Raw genomic sequence first — 12,449 nt, 5'->3', positions numbered from 1 at the left:
TCAACAGCGGTTCCCTGTTTGTGGAATGCCCTTCCTGCCGAGAGGCATACCTTTTGCTTACTTTAATGTATTTTTCGTACCAAGCAAATAACTTTTTCTGTTTCCAGAACTTCTAAATGATGCCATGGTTCTTAATATTGTTTTAGTATTGTGGGGGTTTTATTCAACTGCTCCATGCTTTTAATCTGTTTTGAACTGAATTGGTGTTCCAATTTGCTGGATTTTATTGTATTGCAATTTAATTTTTGTAAAAATCAGTTTAATGTGTGAGTTGCCCAGGCATCTCTGTTATGCACAAAGGAATAGCGTCATTTCAAAGTCAAATTCACCTTTGGCTTAACCCTTAATTTAGTCCCCAACTGTAACCCACCTCAAATACAGGAAACCACGTTTGCTCTCGGCCAGTTTTTGCTGTTGTTGCCTCTCCTTATTCTCTGTCTGTAATCTTCTGCACTATTAAAGTGTTAGATTATAAACTGAGAAGACAGGAGGCGCCAGCCTGTCTCCTTTTGCTTATGGAATGCTGTAAGGTCCCTTGTACGTTAACAACGCTTTCTAAACATTTCTCAGCCCCCAACCACAGACCCCAATGTTAGCATCAGTGCCTTGTGTGGATAGACTTGCTGCTTGATGGTAGTATCTAGGAAAGTTCTTTCGTTCCCACTGAGGTTTGTTCACCGTATAGAAATGTCACTCATGCATGCACCTGAGCGGTACAAAAACACTGGAATATGAGGGGGGCGGGATTTTGGGAGTTATAACAGAACAGGTAATCCCATAAAGGGAATCTCAGATTGACCTTTGCAAACTAGCTTAATGAGACATAGTCAGAGGATCATTGTCTTGGTCTAATTGGTGCCAAATGTCAACCCGCTGAAAATCCTTCCAGTTTTGGACAGTGCTGTAGTGATGACAACGTTGCCTTTGGATCTTGGTTTACTGCTGATATTTGGGAGAGCTGTTGTGCAGCTTATTTGGCTTCACTGTGTCTGATGCTCCTGGGTAAGGGAGAAATTAAAAACTGCTTGATAGCCCTGGTGTCCTGTTATGCGAGTGACCTTCGATTGGGGAATAGTTCAGACGCTAGACAGAGGCATTTAGACATGCTCATCTGGAAGAACAGGCTGGGTTTTATAAGCCCTTTGTTAACAGTATTGACATTTGGACACACTGCCTGCCTTTCTCTGGGAGTAGAGATAAGCTGCGAAAGCAGGTATCCCCCAGTGCAGGAGGAGCTACATTGCCATCTCGAGTCGTGACATTTTGAGGTTTGTCATCACCTGCTTATTTGAAAGAAGACCTGACTTCATGTTTTCAGTGCCTTCCATGTTGGCCAGGTGGGTGCAATTTGTAGAGAGATGCTCTCCAGGTTGAGAGGAGGTGAGACTGCGGGTGGGGGGAGGGCTCGGTGGTAGAGTGCATTCTTTGTATGCAGAAGGCCCCAGGGTTAATGTATGGCGTCTCCAACTAAACAAACTGATGCCAATCAATTTCACTGGGTGATTTTGAGTCCTAATTATTTTGCCCTCCATTAGAACTTGGGATGACCCAATGAAATTGATTGGTAGTAGATTTAGGATAGTTAATTCAGTTGTGAATTAACTTATGGAATTCACTGCCACTGGCTTTAAAAGAGATTGCCAAATGAATTGGCGGACTCACTATATGGCAAAAAGAGAAAACTTAAGATAAGAATATGTTTGATATAGTACACCAAAGAAAACTTGCTGTAGCAAGAAGAAGCACAAGGTCTCAAACAGACATTGGACCAATTGTGTCTGAAAAGTACAAATAGGTGTGGTAACAATACACTAAATTGCAAAAAAACCCACCTCTGTGTAGCAAGTAATTGCAAAAACATTATATAAGGAAGTGAGGCAGGTGGCTATCAGAAGGAGGGCCTTCTCTGCTGTGGCACCCTGGCTGTGGAATGAGCTCCCTAGATAGGTTCGCCTGGCTACTACAATCAATCAATCAAACAAACATATTCTTTATCTTGGGTTTTCTCTGCTTTTTGCAACATTGTAGGTCCATTGTCTTGTTTTAAAGGGGGATTGGACACACTTAATGGAGAATAGTTCTGTCAGTGCTAGCTATTATGCCTAAAATAGAACTTCCCACATTATACTTCTGAATACTATGCTAGGGACAAATGAGTTAAGTGGGCTGTTGCCTTCATGCTTGCAGGCTTCCCAGAGACAACTGGCTGGCCACTGTTGGAAACAGGAAACAGTTAGATAGACTCATGGTACTTCTGATCCAGTAGAGCTCTTTGTGTTGTTTGTAAAACCTTGGCTTTAGCGCTGGGAAAGAGCTCTTCCTGCCTGAGAGCTTGGAGAGAGCACTGCCCGACCGACCGGTTAGTGTACACAGTACTGAGCTAGGTTGACTAATGGGCATAAGACAGCTTTGTAGGTTTTTTCAAAGGTTCTGCAGACCACTCCCCCAACACCTTATGAGATGGAAATATGATAGTACATTCTTAACGTGGCCTCATGTGGCTTGAAACACTTTCCTGAAGCTCTGGGCACTTGTGGCTTTGTCCATATTGCCCAGTGCTGGAAGACTACAGTGATATGTGACATTGTTTTGTTGACATCAATAGCTACAGAAGAACTATGAAGTTCAGAGGCAGGATGTTTCTAATTATCAGATGCTGGGGAGAAACAACAGAAGGGTAGCTATTTCTCTGACAGATCCCTGCTCCTGTTATAGGTTGTCTGGTTGATTCCTGCTGGAGAGTGGCCTGGACGGGGCCGGTGTGGGGCTTGATGGATGTTTGGGGAACATTTGTAGTTGGTCTGCTTAGAAGACGACCAAATAAAAAAATTCCCCAAATTGTGAGAATGTTATTGCTTGTCCGCAGTGAATATGCTCTGGGTCAATGTTTTTCTAGAAGTGTATTACTTTTTACATTTTATTTAAACATACAAACAATTTTCATTGTTGACTACTGGCAGAAGGCAGTACATTTTGCATATTTTATCCATTTCTTTACTGGTGTAGTTAGGAGTAGAATCTGTAAATAATAGGAGATTGTTTATTTATTTATTTATTACATTTCTATACCGCCCAATAACCGGAGCTCTCTGGGCGGTTCACAAAAATTAAAACCATTCAAAGTATAAAACAACAGTATAAAACCATAGTATAAAATACAATATAAAGGCTAAACCAGATAAAAACAGCAGTTAAAATGTATTTATAGATTGTTAAAATGCTGGGAGAATAAAAAGGTCTTCACCTGGCGTCTAAAAGCATATAATGTAGGTGCCAAGCGAACCTCCTTAGGGAGCTTATTCCACAGCCGGGGTGCCACAGCAGAGAAGGCCCTCCTCCTGGTAGCCACCTGCCTCACTTCCTTTGGCAGGGGCTCACGGAGAAGAACCCCTGAGGATGACCTTAGGGTCCGGGCAGGTACATATGGGAGGAAGCATTCCTTCAGATAACCTGGCCCCAAGCCGTTTAGGGCTTTAAATGTTAATACCAGCATTTTGAATTGGGCCCAGACCTGGACTGGCAGCCAATGAAGCTGGAAAAGGACTGGCGTAATGTGATCTCGTCGGCCAGTCCCTGTTAGTAAGCGTGCTGCCCTGTTTTGTACCAGTTGAAGTTTCCGGACCGTTTTCAAAGGCAGCCCCACGTATAACGCATTGCAGTAATCCAAACGAGAGGCTATCAGAGCATAGATAACTGTAGCTAGGCTATCTCTGCCCAGATAAGGGCGCAGCTGGTATATCAGCCTGAGCTGATAAAAGGTGCTCTTTGCCACTGAGTTCACCTGTGCCTCAAGTGACAGTTCTGGATCCAAGAGCACCCCCAAACTACGGACCCGATCCTTTAGGGGGAGTGCAACCCCGTCCAGGACAGGGCAAACATCACCTTGCCGGACAGAAGAACCACCCGCTAACAGTACCTCCGTCTTGTCTGGATTGAGTCTCAGTTTGTTAGCCCTCATCCAGTCCATTACCGTGCCCAGGCACTGGTTCAGAACAGCCACTGCCTCACCTGGGTTTGATGAAAAGGAAAGGTAGAGCTGGGTATCATCCGCATATTGATGACACCTCAGTCCACATCTCCGGATAACCTCCCCCAGCGGCTTCATGTATATGTTAAACAGCATAGGGGATAAAATAGAGCCCTGTGGAACCCCATGGCTTAGGAGCCAGGGCACAGAGCAATAATCCCCCAGCACCACCTTCTGGAATCGGCCATCCAAGTAGGAGCGGAACCACTGCAACGCAGTACCTCCAACTCCCAGCTCAGACAACCTATCCAGAAGGATACCATGGTCGATGGTATCGAAGGCCGCTGAGAGGTCCAGGAGAACCAACAGGGTCGCACTCCCCCTGTCTCTCTCCCGGCAGAGGTCATCCCACAGGGCGACCAAGGCAGTTTCCGTTCCAAAACCAGGCCTGAAACCCGATTGAAATGGATCTAGATAATCCGTTTCATTCTAGAGTGCCTGGAGTTGTCCTGCAACCACCCGCTCAAGCACCTTGCCTAGGAAAGGGATATTAGCCACCGGCCTGTAGTTGTTAACATCCTCCGGGTCCAGATTAGGCTTCTTCAGGAGTGGTCTAATTGCCGCCTCTTTTAAAGAGGCCGGCACCACTCCCTCTCTCAAGGAGGCATTTACAACCTCCTGGACCCAGCCGGCGATCCCCTCCTTATTTGATGTAATGAGCCAAGAGGGGCAAGGGTCAAGCACACAGGTGGTCGACCGGACTTGGCCAAGCACCTTGTCCACATCCTTGGGCCTCACTAACTGAAACTCATCCAATAAAACTGAGCCAGACGGCACTCCGAACACCTCTACTAGTGGAGCTGCGTTAAGTGTGGTGTCCAATTCATGACGAATCTGAGCGACTTTATCTTCAAAGTGCCGTGCAAACTCGTCAAAGCGTGTTACCTAGGGTTCCACCATCTCTCGCCCTGGCCCAGAGTGTAACAGGCCACGAACCACACGGAAAAGCTCTGGTGGACGACACTGAGAAGATGCAATGCTGGTGGAAAAGAACTGTCTCTTTGCCACCCTCACCGCCACAGAATAGGCTCGATAGTGAGCTCTAGCCCGTGTTCGATCAGACCCAGCACGAGTTTTCCTCCACCTGCGTTCTAGCCGTCTCCCCTCTTGCTTCATTGCCCTCAGCTCAGATGTATACCAAGGAGATGGCCGGGCTCTGCTCAGAGGGAGAGGGCGCTATGTAATTCTTCATAGCTGTAATTAGTCTCTCTTCCATAGTTTAAAAAAAGGCTGTGGCAAGTTCTGCTGCATATGTCCTTGACTTGTAAATAATATAAAGTCGTGCCATATACTGTAGAAATCAGGAGTCTTAGCTTTACCCTTAGCTAATTTGAGTTGATGTCTCAGCTTTTCTGCCATAGCTATTTCCCACAGTTCCATATACCAAAATTCTAAAGTTAACAATTTCTCGGTTTTCCAGTTTCTGGCAATTACCCTTCGAACAGCCATCAACATGAATACTATTAATTCTTTAGATTTAACATTTACATTTTGTTCCTTCCAAATTGTTAGTAATGCTAATGCTGGTTTAGCATTTATAATTTGATGTGTGATCTTTTCCATTTCTATGAATATCATATTCCAAAACTATAACACTATAGGACAGAACCACCAGATATGAAAACATGAACCTTGCTGATTACATTTTCTCCAGCATTTTGTATTACTTGTATTCACTATTCTTGCTAGTGGTATTGGTGTCATATACCATTGATGTACCAACTTTAAGGAGTTCTCCCTGAGTATTGTCGATACAGTTTTCTTTGACTTAGTTGTCCAAATTTTATTCCATACATTTTATTCTATTGATAGCACAACATCATAGAATCATAGAATAGCAGAGTTGGAAGGGTCCTACAAGGCCATCTAGTCCAACCCCCTGCTCAATGCAGGAATCCACCCTAAAGCATCCTTGACAGATGGTTGTCCAGCTGCCTCTTGAAGGCCTCTAGTGTAATGCCTCCCATATTATTTTCAATCCATTTAACGTATTTGCATCTATTTCAATAAGATATGAATAGATTTTAGAAACTAATTCCTTTGACCATACGTTCTGACAATATCCATTCAAGTTTCGTCATGTTTCTATTTGATGAAAAAAGATCCAATTCACCTGTATCCTCTGAAGCATTTCTTTTAGTTTTACTTCTGTGAGAGGAATGTTATTTTCGTAAAAAATTCTCATTCTATAAAGTCCTTTTTGTTTCCATTCTACATAATAATCTTTTTTATTCTCATAGTGGAACTTTGGGTGTAGCAGGAATGGAAGCAATGGGGGATATTTCCGGAATTAATTTATTTTTCCATTTCCTGCAAATTTTTAATGTACTGTGCCCAAAGGGGTTGTCAACCTATTTCAAATCACCTATTTGCCCCCTCCAAATACTACTTGTTCGATTAGCTATAGATGTTTCCTCGTTGCCTCCATACCTACCCACGGCCTCTCTGAAGTTCCCTCCAGATATAATACTATGGATCTGCTTCATAATATTTATGAACACTTGGCTCTCCCCAACCACCTTGATCCAATCATTTTTGCCTCAGAGTCTTAGCCTTGGTCTTTTCTCATGATAAACAAAGTTTGTAAATATTTTTTGCCACTGTGCCAAAAATATTTTTTGCCACTGTGCCAAGGAAACAAAGCCCTATGAAGAGAGACTGAAAGAACTAGGCATGTTTAGCCTGGAGAAGAGAAGATTGAGGGGAGACATGATAGCACTCTTCAAATACTTAAAAGGTTGTCACACAGAGGAGGGCCAGGATCTCTTCTCGATCCTCCCAGAGTGCAGGACACGGAATAATGGGCTCAAGTTAAAGGAAGCCAGATTCCAGCTGGACATCAGGAAAAACTTCCTGACTGTTAGAGCAGTGCGACAATGGAATCAGTTACCTAGGGCGGTTGTGGGCTCTCCCACACTAGAGGCCTTCAAGAGGCAGCTGGACAAGCATCTGTCGGGGATGCTTTAGGGTGGATTCCTGCATTGAGCAAGGGGTTGGACTCGATGGCCTTGTAGGCTCCTTCCAACTCTGCTACTCTATGATTCTATGATCTTTTGGGTCAATTATTATGGGGAGTGTTTGAAAAAAATAAAATAATTTTCGTAATGCTACCATTTTGATAGCACTAATTCTACCCATTATTGTTAAATGTAATTGTGACCATCTTTTAATATCTTTCTTTACTTGGGTAACCGCTGGATGTAAGTTCAATTGCTGAAGTTTCTTTAAATTTCTTGAAATAATTACTCCTAAATATTTAAAGGACTTATAGAATATTGGAATGCCAGTGTGACTCCGAGTTTCGAGCTGCTCTTTAGGGTTTATATTTATGTATAATGAATTAAAATTGGTAGCAAACTTTACTCTAAATCTTTTCAGCTGTAATGTGAATGATGTGTAAGGGTAAGAGCAGTGCTATTCTTGTATTTCTGCATAAGTCACTGATCTTGCTGCACCTTCTGATTTCCCAGGAGGAAAGACACAACCAGCATGTCTGCATCCAAAATGATAAAAAATAAATAAATCCAGTTCTACCCATTGCACAAAGATAGTAGAACTCCCCACCTCCAAAAGAGGATGATTGGATGGAGGCAAGGCTAGAACAGTAAATCATACAGATATGCAGCAGGCAGCCTCCTTTGTGGGTTGGTGCTTTGGCCTCACAGAAACCTTTAATAATTTCATTTATTTCTTATTGTAAATAATTACTGTTCATGGCAGTTAGCCTTGAGGTAGAGCAGTCAAGAGGTAGAATTGAATATGTGGGGCCTAGTCCTTAAAGTAGGCTGTCCTAACAATCAAGTAGCATTCTCACTAGCTGAATAATCTGTGCTTTCAATCAGCTTACTCTGTTTACTAGTTCATTCTAATTTATTTGAACTATACCATTAGCATTAAAGGATTTCAGTTTTGTATTGTATGCACTGCCAACTCAGTTTACTTCTTATTGAGTTGACCACATGGACAGTACAGAAGTGTATTTTATTGCTGAAGTTACTGGCAAAATGAACTATTGCTGCCAGAGAGCTTTTTGTGAACTGCCCAGAGAGCTTCGGCTATTGGGCAGTATAAAAATGTAATAAATAAATAAATAAAGAGAGCATTGGAGCATACAAGCCCCCTGTTTGATGTTCAGAGGATAGACCTGCAATGACTAAGCGGGTAAACATAAGAGTTATCTTTTGGTACAGCAATCAAGTTAGGGGGTATGTATGCATGTGTACAAATTCTCAAATATTCTTGTGTGCAGTGATTTGGTAATGGCATATCCCAAATAGGTGAAATCTGGTGCTTGCCCTTACCTTGTGGCCTCCTGTTTCAAGGAGGAACATGCAGCAGCAAGGGATTACATACATCTGGCTTGCCTGACAGCAGAAATTCCCAAAACCCGTTTGTACAAAATCTGTCTCAACTTGATTGTAGCCTCTCTCATCTCAGCAGTCTGGGATTTCCCCTCACTGGCATCACTCATCATTTAAATCCCACCTCACTTTTTTGGGCTACATAAGAGATCATGTTCCCCATGTGCTGAATTAACAGGCTCTTCCTTGACACTAATTTGACAAGGATCACTTTTAATTTATCACCACCTTGCTGGTTCATGTTCATGTAGTCTTTCACCTCCAGTAATATTTTTCTTGCCTCCCCCATTTACATTGTATGTGTTTACTTTTCTGCTTGTCTCTCTCAAATGCCTGAGAATTGACTAATACATTTTTAACTATCCAACTCCCCATCAAAGCAATGGCAAAGACGATTCATTTTTTAAAAAATTCATATATGTCAACATTATTACTACATGTACTGCTGTGACTCAGCTGATCTTAGAGCTATACTTCCCTTCCAAACCAAGGAGTAAGCCCACCTTAGTTCTGCTCTTGTTCTGCAATGTTATGAGGTACGAGTCGGGTAACACTGCAAGGTTGGGTAAATAGCATTTCCAGGCATTTAAAAAAGGATATGCATCTGCTGTACCGCCATGCTTGCTTCAGGGTAGATCCCATGATTAAGTGGAGGATAACGTTACCAATGGCTACAAATTATGAGAACCTCCAATATCAGAGGCAGGATACCCCTCTATACCAATGCTGGGGAACACGAGTGGGAGAGTGCTAATGTATTCATGTCCTGCTTGGGGGTTCCGCATGGGCACCTGGTTTACCATTATGTGAACAAAATGCTGGATTAGATAGGCCTTTATTCTGCTCCAGCATGGCATTTCTTACATTCTTAGTAGCGCTGTGCTGAATTCTCCTTTCTGTATATTTTCAACCATTTGTTGGGGCAGGGGGGACGAAAAGAAGTTGCACCCCAAAATTTGTGGTAAGGGCTGAGGATTTTGGAGAAGTTTCTCAAGGTGCAGGGCTTCAATATTTACCTTCCTGTAACGAGGTAGCCGAGGGGTGTTTGCGTTCTTTCTTTTACCATTTCCCACGTCCTCTCCTTGCAGCCTTTCTGGCTGCTTCAGCTTCTCAAGTCCTTCCCTGGAGGACTTAGAGCATCATCAGACATGAGAAAAACCATGGCTCCCTTGCGTCGCTTCTCCACCCCCATTTCATCCCATAATACTTCCTCTTTCTTCCTGAGAAGAAAGAGGAAATAAACAATGACCACGTGGCCCATTCAGAGGCTGTTTTTATCATGCCACTTTTACTGCACACAGTGTTTCCCCCCCAAAAAAAGTTGGATTAAAAGGGGTCCATCTTGTGATGGAAAAAAGGCAAGAAAGAGTGGGAGGCATGCGGAAGGTTGATGGCATCCTGTAAAGGATGTGCGGAAAACTGTGAGTGGGCAGTGGCGGGTGGGCGGGCGATAAAACACGCATCTGATTCACCCCTTAGCCTGGATTTCCTCCCTTGGGACTTCCCTGTGCTACTGCCTGCAGACGGCTTAAAAGTTGAGAGAGGCAGTTTTGCTTTTGCTTTGTTGTTAAAGTAATAAGAAAAATAACAATAACTCCTTAAGATTTAAAGCACATACATACTGCTCTAGAATGGTCCTGCTTACTTCCAGGTCCTTTGGAATGTCGAAGACATAGAGACAAGACAATCCCATCTCATTGTCTGGAGAGCCACTTCATGTTCACATTTAAAGCTGCTTTTTTGTCCCCTGTGCCCTTGAAGTGAGCGCTGGTACATAGAAAACAATTGAGAAACCTATTATTTTAGTGTAGAATCATAGAATAGCAGAGTTGGAAGGGGCCTACAAGGCCATCGAGTCCAACCCCCTGCTCAATGCAGGAATCCACCCTAAAGCATCCCTGACAGATGGTTGTCCAGCTGCCTCTTGAAGGCCTCTAGTGTGGGAGAGCCCACAACCTCCCTAGGTAACTGATTCCACCGTCGCACTGCTCTAACAGTCAGGAAGTTTTTCCTGATGTCCAGCCGGAATCTGGCTTCCTTTAACTTGAGCCCGTTATTCCGTGTCCTGCACTCTGGGAGGATCGAGAAGAGATCCTGGCCCTCCTCTGTGTGACAACCTTTTAAGTATTTGAAGAGTGCTATCATGTCTCCCCTCCATCTTCTCTTCTCCAGGCTAAACATGCCCAGTTCTTTCAGTCTCTCTTCATAGGGCTTTGTTTCTAGACCCCTGATCATCCTGGTTGCCCTCCTCTGAACACGCTCCAGCTTGTCTGCATCCTTCTTGAATTGTGGAGCCCAGAACTGGACACAATACTCTAGATGAGGCCTAACCAGGGCCGAATAGAGAGGAACCAGTACCTCACGTGATTTGGAAGCTATACTTCTATTAATGCAGCCCAAAATAGCATTTGCCTTTCTTGCAGCCATATTGCACTGTTGGCTCATACTCAACTTGCGATCTACAACAATTCCAAGATCTTTCTCGTTTGTAGTATTGCTGAGCCAAGTGTCCCCCATCTTGTAACTGTGCATTTGGTTTCTATTTCCTAAATGTAGAACTTGGCATGTATCCCTATTACATTTCATTCTGTTGTTTTCAGCCCAGCACTCCAGCCTATCAAGATCACTTTGAAGTTTGTTTCTGTCTTCCAGGGTATTAGCTATCCCACCCAATTTTGTGTCATCTGCAAATTTGATAAGCGTTCCCTGCACCTCCTCGTCCAAATCATTAATAAAAATGTTGAAGAGCACTGGGCCCAGGACTGAGCCCTGCGGCACCCCACTCGTTGCCTCTCCCCAGTTTGAGAAGGTTCCATTGATAAGTACTCTTTGAGTCCGATTCTGTAATTAGGCACCAATGGGTCTCCCCCAAACAAAAGGTAGCAGGTCTTTCTACTTCAGGTTTTATTGTGTGTGAAATCATAGTCCGCTGCTTCATTATTGCATATGAGAAGTGGAGCTAAAAAGTGGTTGGGGGTCTAAAGGGAAAGTAAATTGGCAGATTCTGGGATTCTAGTCTATGATTGAGGGCAGTTGAGCCACGTAATTTTTAAGGTGCTCATTAAAAAGGGGCAAATGGAGGTGGGGTGGGAGAGGGAGTTGGCTCGAGCTGTATCCTGTGGGTAAACATTAGAATGGGCTGGGGGGGGGGGCTGGGATTTGTACCATGGGGTGAAAATCCCCCCCCCCATTAGATTATCTAGCTATATAGCAATAAAGTCTTCAGGTCTGGGGCTGGCAGCCTTTCCCAAACCCGAGCCATTTAGCTCCACTCTAGCATACTGGAGGAAGGTTTCAGGAAAATCAGGAAGGAAATCCGTGTCCTCCGTCAGACGTACATGTCACCACAGGCTGTCCCAGAAGGCTCAAGCCCTGAAGAGCAACATGTTTAGTGGCAAGTTCCCATTTGTTTTCTCATATACCAAACCTGGCTGATCCCTCGCCCAGCACTAAAGTGATGTTTTTTGCATTCTGTCAGGTCTCCCCAGGTATGCAGAAGTTTATTAGTATATAAATTAGAAGAAAACAATGAGGGGTGGAGGAGAGGAAATAAAGGAGAAAGGGAATGGCCTGCTTGAGATAGCTTCAAATATCCAGGAGGGGGTTATCGGAGTCCGGGGATGTGTGCCATGAGATTAACAGACTCCTCCGCCTCATAGTATATGTGGAGCATTTCCCTCTATGGGAATGAGTTTCCGGAAGCCCTGGGATTGTGGCCTTCTCTTTCATCTGCCAGAGGAGCAGATTCAAAGCATCCACTGTGATCTGTTTTAACTATGGTTAGTGAGACCAAACCATAGCTTAGTGCTACATCTGGACCAGACCTTTGATTCTTACCTACCTCACCTTAGAAGGCAGAGGCATTCTGAGCAGGGCCTCTAAGGGAGATAGCTGTACTGGGTATACTGATCCCAAGGTGTTTATAATTTTAAAGCTAATAACCAGCACTTTGAATTGTGTCCATGAACAAACTGGTAGCCCAAGTGTAGTTCTTCAAACCCTGGTAAGATATAATATGAGTACCAGTTAGCAGCTCATCTGCTATTTTTTGCACCAGTTGC

The 12,449-nt window shown here is 43.7% G+C and overlaps 1 protein-coding gene across 2 annotated transcripts in view; it reads left to right on the top strand.

Annotated features, from left to right (window-relative positions):
- NSF (N-ethylmaleimide sensitive factor, vesicle fusing ATPase) overlaps positions 1–12,449 on the top strand; it is a 196,841-nt gene that overhangs the window by 101,479 nt on the left and 82,913 nt on the right. The gene's annotated exons all lie outside the window — the stretch shown is intronic.

Source organism: Elgaria multicarinata, chromosome 11 (assembly GCF_023053635.1).
Source record: "Elgaria multicarinata webbii isolate HBS135686 ecotype San Diego chromosome 11, rElgMul1.1.pri, whole genome shotgun sequence".
Lineage (NCBI taxonomy): Eukaryota > Metazoa > Chordata > Lepidosauria > Squamata > Anguidae > Elgaria > Elgaria multicarinata.
Note: the sequence above shows the minus strand (reverse complement) of the source record. Positions and strands in the feature narration are given on the sequence as shown.